This window comes from Phyllobates terribilis, unplaced genomic scaffold (assembly GCF_046119375.1).
Source record: "Phyllobates terribilis strain yellow unplaced genomic scaffold, ASM4611937v1 Scaffold_7__3_contigs__length_470593459, whole genome shotgun sequence".
Lineage (NCBI taxonomy): Eukaryota > Metazoa > Chordata > Amphibia > Anura > Dendrobatidae > Phyllobates > Phyllobates terribilis.
The window spans coordinates 246,492,331-246,504,344 of NW_027362767.1; the positions used below are offsets into that span (position 1 = coordinate 246,492,331).

The 12,014-nt window shown below is 42.1% G+C and overlaps 1 protein-coding gene across 5 annotated transcripts in view; it reads left to right on the forward strand.

The window, feature by feature from the left end:
- Positions 1–810: 810 nt before the first annotated feature.
- The window catches only part of NACC2 (NACC family member 2), a 209,015-nt gene continuing 197,811 nt past the window's right edge, over positions 811–12,014 (forward strand). For 2 of the 5 annotated variants that reach the window (XM_073640148.1, XM_073640162.1), the window contains exon 1: positions 811–962. The gene's annotated coding sequence lies outside the window, so the exon portion shown is untranslated. The remainder of the gene's footprint in view (positions 963–12,014) is intronic. The other 3 variants (XM_073640151.1, XM_073640153.1, XM_073640161.1) reach the window with 3 other exon arrangements.

Below are 12,014 nucleotides of genomic sequence, written 5' to 3' on the forward strand. Positions count from 1 at the left end.
GGAGCTTCAAGTCCGAGCAGCTGCATGCAGCCGTACATCACCAAGCACAATGCCGAGCGGCGGATGGAGTGGTGTAAAGCCGCTACCACTGGACTCTGGAGGAGACGTGTTCTGTGCAGTGACGGATCACACTTCTCTATCCGGCGTCTGATGGAGGAGTCTGGGTTTGGTGATTCCAGGAGAACGTTACCCCCTGACTGCATTGTACCCGCTGTACAGATGGTGGAGGAGGATAATACTATGGGCTGTTATCAGGGGGCGGCCTCGGCCTCTTAGTCCCAGTGAAGGGAGATCTTAATGCTTCAGCACAAGACATTGTGGACAATTGTAGCTTCAGCTTTGTGGGAACAGTTTGGGGAAGACTCTTTTCTGTTCCCCATGACTGCGCCCAGTGTACAAGCTCCATACAGACATGGGGGGGAGTTTGGTGGAAGAACATGGCTTGGCCAGGATGAGCGCTCGTGTATTTGGGGATTCAGGAGAGGGCTATCTTATGTGTAAAGCCAGTTTAAAAGAGAAAGCTGTGAGACAGCCCACCCTCTACTTTTATGTTCGTGCATACCGCAATAAATTTGTGGTCACTCAGCTTTTCCGGGAGCAGATGTTTTTGCTTTTTGTATGGATAGTTTTGCTCTTTATTTTCCAATGATGTGTTATATTTTACCATTTTTATTTTTACGCATTGATGCTCGATTGTATCCCTAAAGTTGATAGAATTGATTTGTATGAAAAGATACTGTTTTGTCCCATTACAGGACATGGAAAGCTGTCCCTTTAAATTCCCTGTTGCCATGGAGGGTGAGGTCAGAGAAAGTCCATGTGAGTTGGAATCACTTCCTGCTGCTGCTGTTTGTGGCTGTGAGTCTGAAGATCAGGGAGTGAGACAGAGCCTGTGTGGGTGCCCAGCAGAGGCCTGGCCATCCCCAGCCTGGCTGCGCCCTTCTACATGGGCACGCTGGCAGGTACGTCCCGGGCTTTTATTATTATTTATCCAGATGATTTACTGTGAAGTTCACTAAAAGAATGCATGAAGTTGCTGTCATAGTTTGTGCTGCAGAGCTTGCAATCTAAAAAGCCGTCCAAAAGACGTAAACGGAAAAAAAAAAAAATTGTGCAACGCAGAGGTTAGGCTATGGCAATGTCTCATTTCATCTGGTGCCAACTCTCATCACCGGAGGCACATCACACATACAGGAACCTGCAAGCGTCAGATTAACCATCTGTGTCCCAGGGCTATTAATATGGAAGTGACCGCTATGTATGACTCTCTTAACTCCGTCTCGTCCCTTCTTTGCTCATAGAGGTAACGATGATGGGCTCCGAAATAAGGGAGCGAGGCGGCTAATTAGTTTTTATAAAACCCAAATCCCTCTTCTTTATTTTGACACTGATCAGATTGCCAGTCTATGTACAACATAGTATTGGGGAGAATACCTCAAATAACATGGCATGCTGTGGTAGATATGGTACGGCTCCATAAACTTCTATAGGCAGCGCATTACAGTTCATAGATTATATAGGGCTGCAACACGGTACTCCTGAGGATCCTAAAAACTGGCAAAAAGTTTCAGTGGTAATACAATAGCCATTTTGAGCCAATAATCATCCGACTTATACCTGATTATCTACCAATGTGAACATGCCGGCCATGAAAGAGCAGAACGATTGTTCATTGGGTAATTTCGTTTTATACTGGCATAAAAAATCATTATATTAATTCTAATGGCAGGGAATCTTTACTACAATATATTCACAATATACTGCGTCACTTTTTATTGTACTTCAATTCACTTTATTATCCTCCAAAAAAAAAAAAAGAAGTCAAGATTCACCAACCTATATAAATGTATGAGGTAGGCAAAAAGAGAAACAGAATACAGGAAACAATCCAGTACTCCTGGACCTTGTTCACATTGGTATTTTTTTTGTTTAAAAATACCAATCAGAAAGGTGGATACTGATGCAAAATAATAGATGAATTGATTACCATGGCAACAATTTAATTCTAGTGAATGTGTGTATGTGTGTGTATATATATATATATATATATATATATATATATATATATATATATAATATTACAATGGGTACAGAAAGTATTCCGACCCCTTTGAATTTTTCACTATTTGTTTCATTGCAGCCATTTGGTGAATTCTAAAAAGTTCATTTTTTTTCTCATTAAAGTACACTCTGCACCCCATCTTGACTGAAAAAAAAACAGAAATGTAGACATTTTTTCAAATTTATTAAAAAAGAAAAACTGAAATATCACTTGGTCATAAGTATTCAGACCCTTTGCTCAGACACTCGTATTTAAGTCACATGCTGTCCATTTCTTTGTGATCCTCCTTGAGATGGTTCTACTCCTTCATTGGAGTCCAGCTGTGTTTAATTCAACTGATAGGACTTGATTTGGAAAGGCACACACCTGTCTATATAAGACTGCACCGCTCACAGTGCATGTCAGACCAAATGAGAATCATGAGCTCAAAGGAACTGCCCAAGGAGCTCAGAGACAGAATTGGGGCAAGGCACAGACCTGGCCAAGGTTACAAAAGAATTTCTGCATTGCTCAAGGTTCCTAAGAGCACAGTGGCCTCCATAATCCATAAATAGAAGAAGTTTGGGACCACCAGAAGTCTTCCTAGACCTGGCCGTCCAGCCAAACTGAGCAATCGTGGGAGAAGAGCCTTGGTGAGAGAGGTAAAGAAGAACCCCAAGATCACTGCAGAGATGCAGTAGGGAGATGAGAGAAAGTTACACAAAGTCAACTATCACTGCAGCCCTCCACCAGTCGGGTCTTTATGGCAAAGTGGCCCTACGGAAGCCTCTCTTCAGTGCAAGACATATGAAAGCCCGCATAGAGTTTGCTCAAAAACACATGAATGACTCCCAGACTATGAGAAATAGGATTCTCTGGTCTGATGAGACAAAGATAGAACTTTTTGGTGGCCAGTCTAAGCGGTATGTGTGGAGAAAACCAGGCACTGCTCATCACCTGCCCAATACAATCCCAACAGTGAAACATGGTGGTGGCAGCATCATGCTATGGCGGTGTTTTTCCGCTGCAGGGACAGGATGACTGGTTGCAATTGAAGGAAACATGAATGTGGCCAAGTACAGAGATATCCTGGATGAAAACCTCTTCCAGAGTGCTCTGGACCTCAGACTTGGCCGAAGGTTCACCTTAAAAAAAGACAATGACCCTAAGCACACAGCTAAAATAACAAAGGAGTGGCTTCAGAACAACTCTGTGACCATTCTTGACTGGCCCAGCCAGAGCCCTGACCTAAACCCAATTGAGCATCTCTGGAGAGACCTGAAAATGGCTGTCCACCAACGTTCACCATCCAACCTCACGGAACTGGAAAGGATCTGCAAGGAAGAACGGCAGAGGATCCCCAAATCCAGGTGTGAAAAACTTGTGGCATCATTACCAAGAAGATTCATGGCTGTACTAGCTCAAAAGGGGCTTCTACTCAATACTGAGCAAAGGGTCTGAATACTTATGACCATGTGATATTTCAGTTTTTCTTTTTTAATAAATTTGCAAAAATTTCTACATTTCTGTTTTTTTTTTTCAGTCAAGATGGGGTGCAGAGTGTACTTTAATGAGCGAAAAATGAACTTTTTAGAATTTACCAAATGGCTGCAATGAAACAAAGAGTGAAAAATTTAAAGGGGTCTGAATACTTTCCGTACCCACTGTATATGTATCTCTCATCAGAAAAATCATAAATAGTTTATACATAGGAAAGAGTCAGTGTACCAAAATATGTCCATGGGACATGTACCATACATTCTTAGGAGCTGTACTATACAAAATAATAATGAAAAAATATAATTGAGTAAATATAGGGAGAGGCTCCTGCTGCAGTCACAACGAAGACACTGAGAAGAAGGGACTTTACTAATCTGAGACAGAGAGTTTAGCTATAGCAAAGTGAGAATAGCAAAGTAGAGAAAATGAATCTTAAATACGATGTGTGTGTACATATATATATTTGAAAAGAAATTCAGCACCATTGGCTTAGAAGATAAAAAGAATCACGTAGCAATAAAATTCACGATACCAAAAAATACTATTAAAACTAATAGAACTCACATCTGGCACGAAATCCTGCTGTAAAGGATGTGTTTGCAGTGGGCCAGTGGCACCGAATACAGAGTGGACAGGGACAGGGGAGGTGAAGTAATATCCCTATATAATAATAATAATAATAATAGTTTATTTTTATAGCGCCAACATATTCCGCAGCACTTTACAAATTTTAGGGGGGACTTAAACAGACAATACAGAATAAGCATATCTCATGTCGAACGGAGTGAGGGCCCTGCTCGCGAGCTTACAGTCTATGAGGAAGTGGGGGAGACACAAAAGGTAAAAAGTACATATATTGTATAATGCAGCCTTGATATACTGAATAGGATAAATAATAATACATGGACTGGTCTCCAGCCAGTATGTGTGCAGTCCTGACAGAGGCTTTTATGTGCATGGTTGGTTTGAACCCGAAGTTGAAGAAGATTTTAATATGGGGGAAAGCTGGGATGGACAGAGTGTGTTTAGGTGATACGCCAGTCTAAAGAAATGTGTTTTTAGGGTTCGCTTGAAACTGTGGGTATTGGGAATTAATCGAACTGTCCTGGGTAGTGCATTCCAGAGAATTGGCGCAGCACGCGAGAAATCTTGGAGACGGGAGTAGGAAGTTCGGATTATGGAGGATTTTAGTTTTAAGTCATTTGCAGAACGGAGGGCACGTGTAGGGTGGTAGACTGAGACAAGGGAGGAGATGTAGGGGGGTACTGAAGCATGGAGCGCTTTGTGGGTAAGCGTGATAAGTTTAAAACGAACTCTATATTGGATGGGCAACCAATGCAATGACTGGCACAGGGAAGAGGCATCGGTGTAGCGGTTGGCGAGGAATATGATCCTGGCTGCTGCGTTCAGGACGGATTGGAGAGGGGAGAGTTTAGTAAGAGGGAGTCCGATCAGTAGAGCGTTGCAATAGTCAAGACGAGAATGAATAAGAGCGACAGTAAGAGTTTTTGCCGAGTCAAAGGTGAGAAAAGTCCTGATTCTTGAGATGTTTTTGAGGTGTAGATGACATGAACGAGCGAGTGATTTGATGTGAGGAGTGAAGGAAAGATCTGAATCAAAAATGACCCCAAGACAGCGGGCTTGTAGCTGGGGAGTAATGGTTGAGCCACAAACGGAGATGGCAATATCGGGCACAGGTAGATTAATGGAGGGAGGAAAGACGAGTAGTTCAGTTTTTGACAGATTCAGTTTTAGGTAGAGGGAGGACATAATGTTAGACACAGCAGAAAGACAATCACTGGTCTTTTGTAGTAATGCAGGGGTGATGTCCGGAGCAGAGGTGTATAATTGGGTGTCATCAGCATAGAGATGGTACTGAAAACCGAATCTACTGATTGTTTGTCCAATAGGAGCGGTGTATAAGGAGAAAAGAAGGGGGCCTAGGACTGATCCTTGAGGAACCCCGACAGTAAGAGGAAGTAGGGAGGAGGAGGAGCCAGCAAAAGACACAGAGAAGGAGCGGTCAGAGAGATAAGAGGAGAACCAGGAGAGAACCGTGTCCTTGAGGCCAATAGTGCAGAGCATAGTGAGGAGGAGCTGGTGATCCACAGTGTCAAATGCTGCAGAGAGATCCAGGAGAATCAGCAGGGAGTAGTGACCATTAGATTTAGCTGTTAGTAGATCATTAGAGACTTTAGTGAGGGCAGTTTCAGTAGAATGTAAAGAGCGGAAACCAGATTGTAAAGGGTCAAGAAGAGAGTTGTCTGAGAGATAGCGGATTAGACGGGAGTGGACCAGGCGTTCCAGGAGTTTAGAGATAAAGGGAAGATTGGAAACAGGTCTGTAGTTGGCCGTGCAGTTCTGGTCGAGGGATGGTTTTTTAAGTAATGGTTGTATGCTGGCGTGTTTAAAAGAAGAGGGAAAGATACCAGATGAGAGGGAAAGGTTGAAAATTTTAGTTAGGTGAGAGGTGACAGCTGGAGCAAGGGACTGAAGGAGATGTGAGGGAATAGGGTCGCTGGTGCAGGTGGTAGGGCGAGAAGATGCAAGGAGCCTGATCACTTCATCTTCCGTGACTGGTTCGAAGTCAGAAAATGAGCAAGATACAATGTGGCGGGGGGGAGCATGCATAACATTTGGGGATTGGGAGAAAATTTCCTGTCGGATATGGTCAATTTTTTCTTTGAAATAGTTAGCCAGATTGTCTGCGCTGAGGTCGGTGGTCGGGGCCTGTGCTGTTTGATTGAGGAGAGAATGAAACGTGTCAAAGAGTCGTTTAGGATTATTGGAAAGTGAGATGATGAGGTTGTTAAAGTAGGTTTGTTTGGAGAGGTGAAGGGCAGAGTTATATGTTTTCAGCATAAATTTATAGTGGAGGAAATCTTCGGGCAGATTAGATTTTCTCCACAACCGTTCAGCGCACCTGGAGCACCTCTGGAGAAGACGTGTTTGAGGCGTGTGCCAGGGTTGTCGCCGTCTATGCCGAATTGTTCTTTGTGTAGGAGGTGCGGCTTCATCCAGGGCGCATAGCATTATTTTGTTATAATGCTTCAATGCAGAGTCGGGACATGAGAGGGAGGAGATTGGGGCCAATGATGATTGCAACCTTTTTATAAATTTCTGGGTGTTAATGGCGCGTAAATTTCTATAAGTGTGGACGGTGGGAGTGTCTTGAGTAAAGTCACAGTTCTTGACAGAGAATGAAAGAAGATTATGGTCAGAGAGTGGAAGGGGAGAGTTAGTAAAGTCATGTACTGAGCAAAGCCGGGAGAAGATCAGGTCCAATGTGTTCCCGTCCTCATGTGTAGGAGAATTAGCAAGCTGTGAAAGGCCGAAGGAGGAGGTTAATGATAAAAGATGCGTGGCAGATGGGGAAAGAGGATCGCCAATTGGGATGTTAAAGTCTCCCATGATTATCGTGGGGATGTCGCAGGATAGAAAATTTGTAAGCCAGGCAGCAAAGTGATCCAGGAATTGACGGGGGGGACCTGGGGGGCGATAGACAACCGCCACTCGCAGGGAGAAGGGCCGGTAGAGTCTGACTGTGTGGGCCTCAAAGGACGGGAAGATAAGGGAGGGTACAGGGGGGATAACCTGAACATTTTGTTGAAAGAAGCAGACCAACACCTCCACCTGATCTGTTGTCAGGTCGCGGGGTATGTATATCTCCGTAATAGGTTATATCTTTCACATGTATGGTGTTCTGATGTTCCTTTTTAATTTTGGGTCAATAGGATTAGACAGGGGTATATATCATATATTTTTTTTTTTTGCATCAATATTCACTATTCTGCTATGTTTTTATTGTTACTAAATACCAGTGTGAACAAGGTCCACCATGAACGGAACGTTTTCAGTACTGTTTCTCTTTTTGGCTATCTGATCCATTCTTATAGATTGGGGAATGTTATTTTTTTTTCTTGGATAATAAACTGAACTGACCCTGTTTATTGGGAAGGCATAAAATGATCGTTATCAGCAGCACATTGCCTCATGTGAACAGAATATGTGCTGCCGAGAACAAGCGCTGTAGATGATGGAAAAATGAAGTTGCTCCTTATGATTTTGTCCCCATCATTGCTCACAGTCCCGTGTATACGGGAAGGTAAACGAGCGCTGGACAACTTGAATATAATTTGATGTCGCTCGTTGCTGACCTGGAAGTGGCCTGTGATATTTATATTTTTGACTCGATAGGGGTCAGAGCTCTGAGACATTAGTCACAGGCTGGTTTCGGACAAGCGTTTAATGGACACTTTTCTTGCGCTATTATTCCGCATGCTTTTCCCATTCCAGCTTGTCTGCTGAGCCAAGGAACCAAACTGGCTTCTTTCTAGGGATCTATGAAGCTGGTAGCTCTGGTCCTTGAACCAACATAATTGCCATTGTAACATGCAAAAAGAGTGACCAATTTTTGCTCTTTTTATATTACCACTAGTGTTGAGCGAGTATGTTCTATTAACCCTTTCGCCGAGTATTTACAGCTGCTCGGTGACATGGTTGAATCGCTCCCGTGTGCATGATTTGTGACTGTTTGACAGCTTTATTACATGTGAGGAATGTGTAAGAAATAGGCATTCCTCACATGTAATAAAACTGTCAAACAGTTGCAAATCATGCACACGGGAGCTATTCAGCCATGTCACCGAGCAGCTGTAACCACTTGGTGCTCGCCCGAGCATTCTCGGCGAAAGGGTTAACAAAACATACTCGCTCATCACTAATTACCACTGTTTCCCTAATTATTCAGGGTTTTTTTTTTTATTTATTTTTTTTTTAATCCTTTTAATATAGTACTAAATTTGATGGTCTTTACCAAGAAAGAGTTGCTCACAGGATCCTCAGGGGCGGGTCTTTAGGCTTATCTGCATTATTACCATGTGAACCACGCCCCCTTTTGAAAGACCATAAAAAATTAGCCCTAAATCTAAAAGGCCCATATCTCTTGAACCGTTTTAGCGGATTTAAAAAAAAAAAATGCAAGCAAGAAAAATACAAAACACAATCCTCAAGGGAATTAAATAATTGCAATACCTGGCTACTCTGACCTGGTGACAGGTACTCTTTAAATGAGTAAAGAAAAATGTCTGCTAGAGATCAAAAAGATTTGCACTACCCTATAGTCCAGCGTCCGCATTGGTATCCCATGGCAGGAAAGAAAGATTGGACATGTTGAAACACAACATGTCTAATCTTTGTTGGGGACAGTTAGGCTTCCACCATTTTATATTACTGTATTTTTTCATACACACTTAGGGGCATAGATATGAGGGCAGGTTTGTAGGGCGTGTGCCTTAGGTGCTGGGCCCTTGAGTGGGGTATAAAGGGTGCACTCCTTTAGTTTTGTCTGAACATAATGTCCGTTTTTTTTGCCGCCAGTAGTTCCTTTTACATATTTGAGAAAGGAATTATGCAGTAAAAAATGTATGTGACTCTGACCACAGTGAGAGCTTCACAGTCATGGTTGCAACACCAAATCATGCTTTGGTGGTTTGTGGTTTCCTTGGTTAAAAAAAAAGAAACTGAGAAAACAAATTACAAAGGATTTTACTTTCTGCTCCAAGGGGAAAGAATATAAACTTCCAGTTGAAGGGAATGTGCAAACAAATGTATACAGGGATATTTTATGCGAGTCCTTAATTAGGCCCAAAAGTTACTTTTTAATGAATCTGCTCATTGAAAAGGAACCTATTAAGTGCTTGGTCACCCAGTGATCAGTAGTGTGGAGAAACCTTGTAAGTAACCGTTTCTTATCACTACAGCACCACCACTGGAGAAAAGAAGTATTACACAATGCCCGATCAAATCAAAAGACATCGAAAAACTGGGGCAAGTTCAGAGGAGAGCTACCAGCATAGTGAGTAGAATGCAAACTATGTCCTACGAGGAGCGGTTAAAGGATCTGGGAATGTTTAGCTTTCAAAAAAGAAGGCTAAGAGGAGACTTAATAGCTGTCTACAAATATGTCAAGGGCTGTCACAGTGTAGAGGGATCATCCTTATTCTCATTTGCACATGGAAACACGAGAAGCAATGGAATGAAACTAAATGGGAGGAGACACAGATAAGATATTAGAAGACACTTTTTGACAGTGAGGATGATCAATGAGTGGAACAGGCGGCCACGAGAGGTGGTGAGTTCTCCTTCAATGGAAGTCTTAAGAGGCTGGACAGACATCTGTGTGAGATGGTTTAGTGAATTTTGCATTGAGCAGGGGGTTGGACACGAGGACCCTGGAGGTCCCCTCCAACTCTAACATTCTATTAAATCAATGGATGTCTATATAATGTAGGACAGGTCCTGCAGAGAAGGATGAACTTTATAGTTGCTGTTAAATAAAAGGATCTTGTCTATTAAAGGGATTGTGCCAAGATCCTAAGAACATGGGCAGCACGGTGGCTCAGTGGTTAGCACTGCAGCCTTGCAGCATTGGGGTTCAGGGTTCAAATCCCACCAAAAACAACATCTGCAAGGAGTTTGTATATTCTCCCCGTGTTTGCATGGGTTTCCTCCGTGTTCTCCAGTTTCCTGTCACACTTCAAAGATATACTAATAGGGAATCTAGATTTGTGAGCCCAAATGGTGACAGTGCCCATAATGTCTGTAAAGCACTGTGGAATTAATGGGACTAAATAAGTGAGTAAAATAAATAAGATGTGACAACTTACTGAGCATGCCACTAAATGCTATGGCGCTCAAGCATGTACCCTACCTCTCCTTTGAAAGTCTGTGGAACTGAGAACCTGTGGATATCTGATAATTTGTAATCTTGTTTTTGCAACGCCTTTTTCCACTTTGAGACCATATAATGTAAATTTAAATCATATGGGTGCAGGAGGTATGTAGAGCAGGCTCGGGAACTGAGCCTGCGGAATGGTTAACAGGTGCCAGCTGCGCAACACAGCCAGCACCTGCCCGGAACAGCTTCAATCATCGCTACTCTTTAACCCTTTGAATGCAGCTGTCAATTACTGAGAATGGCCTTTAAATGGGTTGGGTTTGCTGTGCGCGAGTGCACAAGCGTTCTGCGCCCTACCCCCACGATGCGATCGCTGTGTAATGAATGGTTACAATTCCTGCCATGTTGTTCCTCCTATGAAGCCCAATATATATTGAAGTTTTCATAGGAGAATCTCAACTTAAACTATATTCTACAATATTGCGGTACTACGTTAAGCGCTCAAATGATCGCAGGTTTAAGTCCCTTTGGAGGGCTAAAAACTAGTGTTAAAAAAAAAAAAAAGAAGAAAATTGCCTGGTCTTGAAGGGTTTTCTGAACCAGAAACCCCCTTTAAGGCCACTTTCTACGGTCAATGAACTTAACCATTGATGTCCACTGGCACTGGTTTTATATCCGCCCTCAATAAAAATAAATCATATTTGTGAAATATTATGCGCCATCTTTATAATAAATGATTGAATTTTTTTTGTACCAGGCCCGTGTCCGCCTCGCAGAACAACTCCCAAGTACAACATGTCACCTTTAAATCATATTTGCCGTTCTTTAGTATGCATTATTCAGACCTGCTTATCCCTGAAAAAAAAAAAGAAACAGAAAGTCTTCAGACAAGTACTTTATGTTCTCTGTGTAAAACGTTCTCCTTCGGATTACTTTAAATGGAGACTCCATTACATGCTGACTCATTAATCTGCATACTGCTGGTGTGTTCCTTCCTTTTAAAAGGCATTTATGTTGTGTTGTGGGCAGCGATGTGCCCGTCTGCTTGCCAAGCGGGTATCTTGTGTATTGAGTAATTGATGATCTATCACATTGTTTTATCTTTTTTTGAGAGCTAAAATATTAAACAGCAGTGAACGTTTGCGTCGGTAAACCAAAGTCTTAAGTTTGTTAGGAGGAAACTTCACTGGCAACTTTTATGCTTTTCGAGCCAATTATCTCTGGTGCTTGCCTATTTATTTATTTTTTTCTTTAATGCTTTGGCTACTTTTTGGTTTATTTTTTTGATCTTTCATACTTTTTAAATAGTATAAAAACCACTGCAAACAATGTAAAAATAACCTTTTAAACGTGGTAGTTTCAACGTATTCTCTAATTCTTGAATCAAAGTATGAAATGCCCTACTTTCTCCACTATTATCATCCCATTTCCACCTTTTTAAAGTTCCTCTCGTCTCAAACTTTTTTTCAAGGGATGCTTTCAAGATCATCTGACCAATCAAACTGAATATGCTGTAGAACAACAATAAAAATGATACCTGTGTTGTAATAATCTGATGTTCCAGCACTGAGAAATCGATATTTGAAGCCACATGAAAATTAAACCAGAAGTGCATTGGAGGCGTATCTGTGAAGTACTCTCAGAGTACATTGACACACCCCCCAATGCACTACTAAACTAATTTGCATGCTGCTTCAATGTTCTGTTTCTCAGTGCTTGCACAAGGGATGATTTTATTTCTTGTAGTAATCGAATATGCCAGTGCTGAGAAATCAAGCTTTGAAGCCACATGCA